Raw genomic sequence first — 13304 nt, forward strand, 5'->3', positions numbered from 1 at the left:
AAGAAGGCTCCTGGCAGAGGGGATGGCCTGAGCAAGTGCCACACGGCAGGGGAGCCCAGAGCCGCTCTCTGGTGGACCGTGACTAGTCTTCCCACCCAGCTCCCTTCCTCCTGGAGCCAACGTGGGTGACCTGGTCTGCCAGGCACCTGCATGAAGACCCCCAGATTCTAGAGCAACTCAGTCTTCCAAGCCATATAATCTCTCTGATCCTGTTTCTTGTCTGGAAAAGGTTGGGGGCAGGGAGGAGAGTCCCTGCCCTGCCAAGTTGCCAGGATCATCATGAGGCTCAGGTGGGGTAACGGTTGGAAAAGTGTTTGACAGGGGTGCCTGGGTGGCTCAGTCGGTTAAGCATCCGACTTCAGCTCCGGTCATGATCTTGCGGTCCGTGAGTTCGAGCCCTGCATCGGGCTCTGTGCTGACAGCTCAGAGCCTGGAGCCTGCTTTGGATCCTGTGTCTCCCTCTTTCTCTGTCCCTTCCCTGTTCACGTTCTCTCTCCTTCTCAAAAATAAATAAATATTAAAACAAAATTAAAAGAAAAAAAGAAACGTGCTTTATAAACCAGACGCATCAAACAAATATTTGGATTCTAGTCTTGCTTTTTCGAGTCTGAGACAATCGCTTATCCAGAAACATTTAAAAAAAGGATGTGAATTTCCCCCTCCCTTATCCCCAGCCCTCCCTCATCCCCTGGGCAGACGAGACGTTCTCAGGCCAGCCATCCACTGGTTAGGGACACAGGGGAGGGGGCCAGGGAGTGGGACGAGGGAGGAGATAGCCTCATCATAGCCATGGATCACGAGGACACTTGTCCTTTCCAGCAGGTCTGTGGAGCCCGGCCGGCTCAGGCCCAGCAATGAAGTCACCAAATAGGATTTTCTTTGCTCTCAGACTTGGCTGTTTTCTATTTTCTTAACCTCTTGCCAAAGAAACCGGCAGAGGACAGTTCTGGTGTTTCTCTTGGAGGGACCCAGGGGCCACCGTGCTGACATGGCCATGGTCACCTCAGGCCCTCTGTAGCCCGGGGTGTGAGTAGAACCGTCCTTGGAAGCCGCCAGGGGTCCACTTGTCTTTCTCAGGGATCAGAGCAGTGAGGACGAGGGCCGCAGCCCCTTCAGCCGTGAACAGATGAGACCAGTATCTCGTGGGGATGGCGGCAGGGGCTTCCAAGGCTCTGCTGAGCTTTGCATAGCTTGACTCATTGTGGACTTCCGTCCAGAACCCAAGAGCAAGGGACGGTCCCTGAAAGCTGTGAACGGCACTGTTGTCCCAGATAGAAAATCGACGATGGTCTGCAGGGGGACGGTCGTGTTTGAGAGTCCTGCCCCTCATATACAACACGGGCCTGAGAAACCCAAGTTCACAATTCGTCAGGCAAATTCAGAAGGCAGCCCAGGGGAAGTCAACGGTAACCCAGAGCCTTGCCTGTTGTATCCAGCTCACAGAACAGGAGCAGTGGGGATGGTGGGAAATGGGGCTGAAACCTGGACCCTGGGATCCTGGCTCACGGTCTGGGGGCGTGGGGGTGGGGGCACAAACATGTTGTGAAACAGGACAGATTCTGTGATAGCAGGTCTGTTCGAGCGCCCCGAGGCCATGCTTAGGTTTGATGATTTGCCGGAAGGGCTCACGGGACTCAGAAAGCTATTGTACTCCCGGCTGTGGTTTGTAACAGCGACTGGACACAGACTGAAATCAGCAAGGGGTTAAGGTGCGCAGGGTGGGGTCCAGGAGACACGAGGCACCAGCTTCCCTGTGCCTCTGCCAGTGGAGTCTTACACACGGTGCCTGATTCGTGTGGCAACAGTGGGCGACAGAGAACCGTGGTGCCGTGGTGCCCAGCTCCGCACGGAGACATGGCTGACCTTACTCAGTCTCCCAGACGTCAGACTGATAGCACGTGGCCCAGAGTCTCCATCCTAAGTCCCCTTGTTTGTGGGGACTGTCCAGCATGGCCCAAAGACACTCCTGGCAGGAAGAATAAATAGTCCAAGGACTCAGAGGGTTTCTCTCAGGAGCCTATCAAGGGCCGGACCTCTCTTTGGAATGTGCCAGGTGTGGACAACCCAGGCCTGTTGGGACAGTCCTCTATTGCCCCCGAGATTTCATAGAGAACTCGGACAGCCTGAGCCTCTCCCCTGCTGGGTAAGACTGTGTGGGGAGAGGAGGCAGGAGAGAAGCTGGCTGGGCTGGCCTGAAGCCCTCAGGGTCACCGCTGGCAGGAGAAAGTTGCTACATCACACTGAGGGAAGGTTGAGAGCAGACAAGCAACTCAGACTGCCAAAGCATCCGCTCAAAGAGGGAATTCCTGCTGGGTCCAATGTTGTTATAAAAGAGTTTGTGTAAGGGGCGCCTGGGTGGCTCAGTGGGTTAAGCATCCGACTTCGGCTCAGGTCATGATCTCACAGTTTTTGAGTTCGAGCCCCGTGTGGGCTCTGTGCTGACAGCTCAGAGCCTGAGGCCTGCTTCGGATTCTGTGTCTCCCTCTCTCTTTGTCCCTCCCTCACTCATTCTCTCTCTCCCCTCCTTCTCAAAAATAAGCAAATTTTTAAAAATAAATTAAAAAAGTGTGTGTAAGATGAGGGGGTCCCTGGTACGGCCGCTGGTTTCATGTGATGCCCTCCAGCGTGGAGACCCCAACCCAGAGACAAAAATATCTGGGGTAGCCATTGAGGCAGCTAAGAGTGGCAGAAGGAACTGGGTGTGTTTAATAAAGACACAGAAGGGAAGTCTCTTAGTTTTAAGTGTCCCCTCTTCTTCTGGTCTCTAAGGCCACGGTTCAGAAGTTAAAACAAGACTTTGTCGCTTCCTGGGATGGGAGACGGCAGAGGGGACGGTGCGGTACCTTCAGAAGAAACCCAGGGCCCCAGTATCGGAGAAGAAGGAAGGTGTGGTGAACCACATCTGTGGGTTCTAGCAGATCATGGCAAAGAGGGAGCCGACTGGACGGGCCGGGTCTCCAGAAGATGGAATCAGAACAAAGGAGTAAAATCAAAAGGGAAGGGAGACTTTGGCCCGCATACAAAAGAATTTAACTAACAGCCAGAACTTCCAAAAGCAGGCAGGACTGGCTTGGCTGGTAGTGAGCTCCCTGTCATTGGAGCATGCAAGCAGGGGCTGGGGAGCCACCTGTCAGTGGAAGGTGTGGAAGGAATTCTCGCTCTGAGAGGAAGAAAGAACTAAGATGCCCCCGCTCCTCCTACTCTCTCCCCTGGTGACGTCATCCGGACCGGGGCATTGACCACCTTTTTATATGTTCAAATGTCCCCAATTTAAAATTCCGGCCCAGACCACTCTTCTCAGCTCCAGCACCAGGTCGGTCTGCTCCACTGGATGTCCAGTACCTGGAACACACCTGACACACCATGAGTGTTCAGTGAATATTTTCGAAGAATTTTAGATGAACCCCAGCACCCCTGCTTCTCTCCTCCCTTGGTGTTGCCCACTCTGGGCATGAAAACCTTCGTGCAAACCATGGCCCCGTGAGCGTTAGGGCAGCTGGGCCAACTTCTCCCTTCTCTGCTCTTTACCTCCACCCTACCCCCAGGACCCCCAGCAGCACAGGTCAGACATTCTATGTTGCTTACCCTTGTCCAGCACCCTGTCACTGTGCACGCCCTGCCTTGCGTGGCTGCCTCCTCCAAGACCGAGTTACCGGAGGTGGCGGTTGTATCTGGTTCATCACTGCACCCCCGATGGCCAGCCCAGGCACTGGCATGGAGCAGGTGCTCAGAATCCAGGCTCTGCACCAAACTGCAGCGGGCTCCCAGCTCTGATCTTAGCCTGGGGAGACTGGGGCTGGCTGCCCTTCCCCATGCCTTCCTCCAGTAGAGCATGTGTGAAATTAATGAACTGGCTCTTCCAGTGCTAGGAAATCTATTTCGCTTTAATGAAATCCAATTAGTGCTTTCAGTGCAGAGCCCTGGGCCCTTATAGACTAAAGATGCTGAATGAGGGGCCGCCTCTTCCTGTAACCCAAATGTGTCTTCCCGCCTTCGTCTCCCTTCCAGGAACAGCACTGCCAGCAACGATTTTTCAGCTTCTTTCACCTCCAAATGCACATCTGTTTTCCACGTCTCCCTGTCTCGGGGTTCTTTGAGTGTCACTCTGCAGAATAACACGGAGAGGACACTCTCTCACTTCCGCCACCTACTTAGCCACCTGCCCATCCTTCCACCTACTCATCATACTCCTATCTGCCCACAGGTGCATCCACTCAGCCAACCTTCCAACTGAACATCATTCATGCACCCACCTGCTCTCTCCACTCCATCATCCATCCACCCATCACCCTACCCATCCATTCCCCATGTATCTATGTACACACTCACCCGTCCATGCACCCCACCCATCCATGCACCCCACCCGTCCGTGCACCCACCTGTCCATGCACCCACCTGTCCATGCACCCCACCCGTCCATGCACCCCGCCCGTCCATGCACCCCGCCCGTCCATGCACCCACCCGTCCATGCACCCACCCGTCCATGCACCCACCCGTCCATGCACCCCACCCATCCATGCAACACCCAATGCTCATTTCCTTAGGTGTCTACTGTATGTGAATTCCTTTCCTGGCGCTAAGGAAACAAAATTAAACAAGATTCAGTTACTCCCCTGGAGAGGCTAGCAAGCAACTTGTAGCAACTTTGCTACTCACCTCCCGCCAGCAACTTTTTCCAGTTTCATCAGAGAAAACCAACGCAGTGTTGTGGTTAAGAAGAGACGAGCTCTTGCCCCGGAAAAGTTTGGAGTAAAAAAACAGCTCAAGTACTTAGTAGCTCAAGAACATGGACAAACTGCTTAAGTTCTTTGTGCCCCGGTTTGTGCCCCAGTTTTCTCGCTGCGATGAGAAATGGAATCCTGGTCTGTATTAAGTGACCATCAAGGGATCAAGAATATTATTATTTAGTGTTGTTACCCTGGTCATTGTCATCTGTTCCTTCATATATTAATTACAAGATGTGATTAATTATGCATTTAATGATTAATTTATACACTCACTGAGTATTTATCATCTACCGTATGGCCCAGCCTGTGCTAAGCTCTGCACACTTCAGAAGTTTAGAATCTTATCGTGTAGACAAGACAAACACCCTTGAAATAGCTCCACGGTAATAACAACCACATGAATGGTTGTAATAATAAAGACAGCTAATATCTATCAAGAGCTTACCATGCAGGCGCTGTTTCAAGTGTTTTCTGTATCTGAACTCATTTCAAACTCGTAACCGCTCTGAAGCAGGTCCCAGCGTGCTCCCCATTTTACAGAGGAGGAAATCAGGACAAGAAGAGGTTAAATGTCTCATCCGGTGTCTTAGAGCTGGTGAGTGGAGGACTTGGGATTTGAGCCATCGCGGCAAAGGGGGGTCAGCGGGAACACGCCTTGGGGTGTGTGGAGGGAGATTCCGGAAGGCAAGTTGCTGGGAGAAGGTGGGCAGATAAGGAAAGATTTTCTTTATGGGTGGGATCATTTACTACCCCCCCCCACCCCCAGCCCCTCACCCCACATGCGGGCCATGAACCAGCGGCAACAGATTCATCTGTCCCTGAGACTCACCCAGAGACCCTGAATCAAAACCACCTGGTGCGAGGCCCAGGAATCTGCATTTTGCACATGAGCTCCCACTCTTTAAAGCTTGAAAACCACTGCTCTCATGTTGAAAGTCGAGGCCCGCCCTCAACTTCACCACCTACTCCCTGTGTGACATCAGGCACAATGCTTAGCCCCTCTGGGACTCCGTTTCCCCTCTAGAAAGTGGGGAATGGTAATATTTGCCTCTTGGCCTGAGACTAAACAAGGCAGTGGAAACTCAAGTGCAAAGGTGTGAAGGCAGGGGAAGGATCCAGTGCTGGGGTACCAGGTGCTGGAGATGCCCTGCAGGTGGAGGGAAGTGCCCCTAGGCGTGCTGGAGGACAGGTCAAGGGCAAAGTGGACACTTCGGGAGCCTGAGGATCCCTTGTGGGCTTTGTGTTGGATTCATCGGGCTCCTTCAAGGTTTCTAGGTCCTCAAAGTACCTGTTGAAACTTAAGCACTGTCCCTTCCTCACTGGGAGATGTGCCTGATGACCTGGTTCTTGGAACCTTCTTCCAGGACACCTAATAGGAGCGTGTGGCCGAGTGTGCTTTGGATCTGATGGGAGGTGGTTTCGAATGCTGCCCTCGAGACCACACGACATCTGGGACTGGTCCCCACACATCCCCAGCAAGGCTTTCTCAGCCCTTCCAGCTTTGTAAGCAGCACACGGGTATTGCAGGACACAGGACCTGCTTCTGCCAGGTGAGTGACGGGGTCGTCCCGGAGAGAAGGCTCTCTCTCGGGTGGGCATGACTGGGAGTCGCCGTAAGAGCGGAGAGATGAAAGCTCATCCATCAGAGCACCTGTCACCGTGACTGTCACTGTCAGTACTCCTGGTGGCCCGTTCATTGCCTTTTTGATGAAGAACGTGTCACCTTAAAGAGTGAGGGCAGCATTTGGCCACATCCTGACGTTTCTGAAGTCTGGATCAGTCTGCAAGTGACACGAGAACAGGGCTGCAGTGGAGGAGGGGAGGTTTGCTGAGTGTGGGAGGGGCTGGGGCCCGGAGGCTCAGAGAAACTCACCAAACCTCAGCACGAGGCCCCTAGAGCAGGGGACAGTCACCAAACCTCAGCACGAGACCCCTAGAGCAGGGGAGCGGCTAGGTGCCCGGGGTCCCCACAGACAGCACTCACAGATGGGGTGGCCTGAGAAACCGCCCATCTTAGGGAGTGGTTGGCCCCAATCTGCATGGCCTCCTGAGAATGACGGTACATTCCAGTCTCAAAGGAGCTGGCCACACTGGTGAGACCCAGCCGGAAGCTGCATTAGTTCCCTGGGCTGCAGGAGCAGCACCAGACCCGGCGGCTTAAACGACAGAGACGTATTGTCCCACAGCCCTGGAGGCCAGAAGTCCAAGATCAAGGTGTCGCAGTAGACCACTTCCTTCCGAGGCTGGGAGGGAGAACCCGCTCCAGGCTCCTCCCCGAGCTGCTGGGGGTTTGCTGGCCACCTCTGGCATCCTCGGCTGTAGGAGCATCACCCCGATCTCAGCCTTTGTCTCCACAGGGCCGTTTCCCTGTATGAGAGTCTGTGCCCAAGTGTCCCCTTTGTATAAGGACATTGGTCTTATTGGATTAAGGACCTACCCTAGTCCAGCATGACCTCATCTTAACTAATTACATCCGTAAGGACCCGATTCCCACAGAAGGTCACCTTCTGAGGTCTTGGAGGTTAGGACTTCAGCATATGGATTTGAGGGAGACCCCGTTTAACCTGTGACAGAGGGGATTCTGGAAAACCTAGCTCCTAGGCTTAGATGGGTGTGGTGGTAATAAGATGTGGACAGCCCCACACAGAGCTGGCTGAAAGTGATGCTTCCTCATTCATCCATTCATCCATTCATGAAATGTTCACTGAACACCTACTATGTGCCAGGCTCAGTTTGGGGTCGGAGACACAACGGTGAGTTAGGTCTTTCCCCTATATTTGTCCTGGGCATGAGTTGACAAGTAAACCCAGAATTTATCATTAATGACAGAATGTTCATGGGAGCACAGAGGGAGGCCAGCCCACTCGGAGACCAGCGATGGCCTCCCTGAGGATGGGCCGTGCAAAAGAGGAGGTGAAGCTTTGAGGGGGGCGGTCAGTGAAGAAGGCATTCCAGCTGGAGCCACCAGCCGGTCCCAGCAGCACAGACAGAGGAGCTGGGAGGAGGGGTTCCGGAAGGCAGAGTGCAGAGGCCTCTTGGGATCTCCAACAGAGGACTTGGGGGGGGGGAGCGGGGACGTAGGCTTGCCACGCCCAGTCCTGGACTTCTTCCCCATGTCCTCAAGTTACTTACGGGACAGCCGGGGTGGAAGTGACTTACAGAGGTGGCCGGCAAGTGCAGATGGCCATGATGAGTAATTTATGTTCCTGGGGGGCAGGGGGGCGGGGAGTGTTCATCCTGCAGAAGTCCTGCTCCTTCCACCCTCATCATGGGTCCCCAGGACCTGGTCCGGCACCTGGCCTGGTGAATTGCGGGCTCAGAAATGTTGGAAAGGACCGAGAAGCAGCTTATCTGACCATCGCCGCGCACCCGGCTGCTGCCAGCAGAGGGCCAACACGAGCGTGTTTGTGTTCAGCAGCCTTCCGAAGCGTCTTTGGATCTCCATCTCACACATCTGTAAAATTTGAACAAACAAGTTTAGAACCATTATCTTATTTCACGGGAGGACAACAGGCGGGCGGGAAGGAGGTGGTTCTGTCCCTGGTACAGATGAGCGTGAGGAGTCCGCAGAGAAGTCCTCCCCCCCCCACCCCCGTCTGAAGGCAGGTGGCAGGACCCAGGGGGAAGAAGCCAGGAGCCGTGTGCCCTGGAGGCAGGGGTCAGTGCTGGGGGACAGGCAGGTGAGAATGGGGAAGAAGCCACGTGGCTGTCTGGGCAGCGCGTTGGCTTTTTGACGAATGGTTTATTCGCAACAGAATCTCAGGCAGGGGCAGGAAGGGAAATGGCGGTGGTCGCAGAGGCCATGGCCGTGGTTCAGGAGGAAAATGCAGGTAGCTCCCCCCCCCCCCTCGCTGGAGAAAGCAGTGCGGATGCTCCGGTGTGGAGCACAGCTGGGGGGATACCCAGAGTGGACAGACCGGGCAATTCTGGAATGCAGAACAGACAAGACTTTCTGGTGGTTGGCTGTGGGGAGGAGGGAGGCACAGGGATGACCCCTGAGGTCTGACCTGAGCATCTACCTGGAAGGTCACGTTTAGTGCTCAGAGCTGGGGGGGGGGGGGGTGATGGGGGGGGGGGCTGGTTAGAGATCTGGAGAGTGGCTGGAGGGTTCCATTCTGGACATTCCAAGTTTGAGACGCCTGACACTTCTGGGCTCTTCCTTGCTTAAACTCCTTCACCACCGCCTCCCCAGCCCCTGTCACCTAAGCCCAGGTGTCTGGTGTGACACAAGGTTTCTACACAGGGTGGGTCTACACAGGCTTCTAGGAAAGCCCGGGGCTGGAAGCATAGTCTGGGGAGTTCCTTTAAGGAAGGAAACACAATCGTGGATAGAAAATTCGACATGATTGCATGTTTTTATTTGGCTGACAAATATTACAATGGAAAGGGGCTCCCGGCAAGTGAGGGACTGAAGCCCAGGCGCCTGTGAGCCCCTCCCGCTCTCTCCCACCCCTCCAGGCCTTGGCTGCACTGTCCCTCTGCCTTCTTGTCCTCACTGGTGTCTCCTACTCATCCTCTGAGACTTGGCCGGGGGGCGCCTGGGTGGCTCAGTCAGTTAAGCGTCTGACTCTTGATTTCGGCTCAGGTCTTGATGTCACGGTTCGTGAGTCTGAGCCCTGCATCAGGCTCTGTGCCACAGCCCAGAGCCTGCTTGGGATTCTCTCTCCCTCTCTCTGCCCCTTCCTGCTCGCTGGCGCGCTCTCTCTCTCTCTCTCTCTCCCCTCAGGCTGAGCGACAGCCTCCTCTCTGACCCTCCAGGTCAGCTGCCTCCTACCCCTTGAGATTATGAGCTCCTCCAAGCAGGGCTGCTCTCCCTGGGCCCCCCGCCATCCCCCGCACAAGGCAGATGATACTTAATCAAGGCTATTTGACTGATAATCAATTATCAGCTTTTAGCTAATAGGTAGTTCATTCCAGAGTTCATGTTCCAAAAGATTTGGCAAAACAAAACTTTCGACAGGCAAAAAGCAAGCAAAAGATTCTAATATTTTCAAGTTCATTAAAAAAAAAAAAAAACGTTTCCTGTGTGTGCACGTATAGAGAGTCTGAGAGGGTCTCTTACTTTTCAAAAGGGCTCCCACCTGAGTCACCTCGCCTGCCATCTGCCAGAGCTCCGGAGGGAAGCCGGACAGGGATCCTTTGTCTCCATCTTACAGGTGAGCCAGCTGAGGCTCCCAGCTGCAGGGGAACTTGCTCCGCCTACAGAACCCTTGGGCTTGGATTCAGGGTCTTGGTGTTTTGGTGTGGGGCGTGGGTAGCGGGAAGGAGGAGGCGTGACCTTGCGAAGGCCACCAGGCACCTGCTCAGTGCTGAACAAGTGCCAGGCCCAGCTATGCCACTGGACAAGACCCGTCCTTGCCCTCAGGAGGCTCACAGTCAATGGCACAGAAGCAGAGAAGAGGCGAGTAACTAAGGCGCCCGAGGAAAGAGCAGAGACCAGGCACTATAGGCCTGCACATCCTCAGGCCCACAGAGCCAGGGCTGGCCCTGGAGGGCTCTGGTACTAACTGGGGAAGGAACAGCAACGTCTGGGGGATTGATCCCAGGGCCACCAGGTTGGCAGCTTCTGCCCACTGAAAGGGCAAACGCTGGAAGACAGAATGCCAGCCCGGAATTCTTCCTCTGCAAGTTAGGAATTATTCCTTCTGAAATTCTCCCATCCTTCCAGACCAGCCTAAGCCCCCTTCTCCATGCAGCCTTCCTGGATTCCTTCTGCTGGCAGGATCCGCCCTACCTCCAATTCCCAAGGCATGATACCTCTCTTATGGCTCGAGTCCACGGGGCCACAGCATGGCCTCCGGGTCAGTCTTTAAGGCCACTCTTAGAGGGACATCACCGGTGTGACTCAGCTCCCCCTCACCCCCACCTCCTATAACAGGGGGAGCTGACATTTGTTGGGTGCAGGGACACCAGCTGCTTTTCACAGATCATCTCTTGCAACCCCCAGAGCAATGCCCTTGCTGCCACTATGGTGAGCCTCTCAGCATTCATAGCTCAGGCTTTGAAACCAGTCTTGGGTTACACCCCATCTCCGGGGCTCCCAGGGCAGGTGGACTTTGCACTGGCTACTGAGCCTCCCAGAGGCTGGTCTTTTCCTCTGCTGTAGGGACACCATGCCTGCCCTCCCCCAACATTGGCTGGCCCCCCGTGGTAACTATGATCATTATAGGAACCAGGCTCAAAACAGGTGGTAATAAATGTATATTCCATCAATGGGCTCACAAACGTGCAACAATGTGCCTCGCCCTTGAGCAAACTTTTTGCGCCTGGAAGGAGGCGGGTGTCAGGGGAGACTTGATGATGCTAATTGGAAGTCGGGTGGTGCTAAACTGCGAGGCTGGGGGAGGCAGCCACAAAGCCATCCGCCTTCTTGTTTAAAGTGAGTTATAATTCTCCAGGGAACGAGGAACCAGGCGTTTGCTTCAGCAGAGAGAAGGAAGCCGACCACCCCTACCTCTTGTGCCCCAGTTGTGTTCCCAGGCTAATCAATACCAGGTCGAGGACCTAGGCAGTCTCCTGGGGGTCCGGGAGGAGCCTCGCCAGGGACCCAGGCCCGACGGCACCATCCAGACGAGGTCCCAGCAGATGCTGCTGCCAGGGCACTGAGAGCACTGGCCCTCTTCCCCCGGGTCACTGGTGCCCAGAACAGACCCAGCGGAAGTGCACTGAGTGGTTCCCTTCCACAGAATGATCGCCTTACCCGTCCTTCCGGGGCTACTGGCCTACATCGGGGAGCGTGCTCTGCGCACAGGAATAGCGCCCTGGTGGGGTGGTTCTATGCGGGGTGGAAAGCATCTGGCAGCCACGTTCCAGCCCACTCTGCCTTTTCCCGGCTCTGCGACCTTGAGCTGATGCCCCAGCCTCAGTTTCCCCAATTCTGGCTCCAGGCGGTGGAATTTGCTGTGTCCTACTCACACTCTAAAAAAAAAAAAAAAAAAAAAAAAAAAAAGCTTCTGGGCCAGGGCATTCTGCCTCTTCCTGGCCCCTCAGGGATTCATTTGCATTCTTGGAATAAAATTGTTGACTGTACTTCATGCTCAGCCGCACATTTAAATGCTTAGGCGAGGTTTATTTTGGAGAAGGAACTCTCCGGAATGCGGGCAGGGCGGGCCGCAGCCGCCCGCCTCCCCTCAGAGAGGCAATCAGCCCCCTGCCGAGGCTGGAGGCGACCGGGGGCTGAGCATCCCGGACCCGGGGGAGGCGCTGTCCAATGAGAGCCTCGCCCCAGGGGCTGTCTCGAGGTTGTTGAGAAATGTCTCATTTTTATATGTAAATAAATCATTTCCAGAGATTGCTCTGATCGCAGCAGGCTGCCGCTAAAATGTTCTAAGTGGCCCTTTGCCACCGTAAACTTTGTTAAGCGTTATTATCGTGTTTGGTTCTGTATTTCTCTGCTGATCTCACAGAGTCATCCACTCCCAGCTTTCTAGCCTGTTCTGCCACTGTTTCTTGGTTGCATACCTCTGGGGACAGAGAGCTCACCACCTCCAGGCCATCCATTCCGCAGTAGGATGCCACTGACTGATGGAAAAGTCTTCTCTCGAAGTGAGATGGAATTGAAACTCTCTTCTGATAGCGGTCACTGCTACACCCTTGAGCCAGGCCTCGCTCTGGCCTCATACAGCCAGCTCGCCACCTCTTGGTACTTCCTCCCTGTGTGGGACCAGACCTCCTTGATGGGGCCCGTACAGCCTGCGGCACGTAGCCCCTTCCTCGCCCTCGTCTGCTCTCCCCCTTCCTGACCGGGCTCCGAAGCTGATGCCGTCTGTTTCTCAAATATACAAAGCGCCGTCCCGTGTTGGAGCCTTTACACGTGCTATTCCCTCTGCCAGGGTGCTCCTTTCCTGGGCTTCCTTCTCCAGGATCTCAGCTCAAATGTCACTTCCCCAGAGAGGCCCTCCCTGGCCATCCAAAGTGTCCCCTAACCCCTATTGCTCTATCACATTTTCCTGTGCCGTTTCCTGTGTGACTGCAACATGACCCGGCACAGTAGGGACTTAACTTTCGTGTTGCCATCTGCCTAATTTGAACGTGAGCCCCAGGGAGAGGTCTTTGTCTCGTTCCTGCTGTAATCCCAGGTCCGGCCCACAGGAGATGCCTAATAAATGCTCATTCTAGGAGTGCTCATGTCCTGAGTCTCCTTGCAGTGGGGACACACCCTCAGCCTCGTCTCTGGATATGCCTCCCTTTGTCCACAGCAAGAATGTCCAAACTCACTTAGCAGCAGCTGCTGCTCCCCAAACACAATCTGACAGCAGGCCGAATCTACAAACCAGATACACAGGAAGGTAGTCTGCCTGAAGCTTTGTCCCTGCCCGCCTGGCCCCCCTGGCGCCCCGTGTGGGCCCGCAGGCACCCGCAGAGCTGTCTGGTTTGTGCCTGTCCATGCTCAGGCCCGCTTTGTCTAGCAGCAGCCCCTCATTTTCCTCTGGGGACCCACCCTCACCCATTCCCAGGCAGCCGGTCCATCCGCCAGGCCTAGCCAATCAGCCGGTGCCACACCCTGGTCACGGCGATTGGCTCGGGAAGGACACGTGACCCCGGCCGGTCTGGAGTCTGGCCTTGGAACTCTTCCT

At 54.9% G+C, this 13304-nt stretch overlaps 1 long non-coding RNA gene across 1 annotated transcript; it reads right to left on the reverse strand.

Moving 5' to 3' along the window:
• Positions 1–2624: 2624 nt before the first annotated feature.
• LOC109274495 (uncharacterized) lies at positions 2625–5590 on the reverse strand. The gene is made up of 3 exons (XR_008416951.1): positions 5174–5590; positions 4527–4577; positions 2625–4105 (listed from the first exon to the last, which is right to left on the reverse strand). It is a non-coding gene; the product is annotated as an uncharacterized LOC109274495 (long non-coding RNA).
• Positions 5591–13304: the final 7714 nt, after the last annotated feature.

The sequence above is a fragment of the Panthera pardus genome, unplaced genomic scaffold, assembly GCF_024362965.1.
Source record: "Panthera pardus isolate Hobbes unplaced genomic scaffold, ASM2436296v1 HiC_scaffold_24, whole genome shotgun sequence".
Lineage (NCBI taxonomy): Eukaryota > Metazoa > Chordata > Mammalia > Carnivora > Felidae > Panthera > Panthera pardus.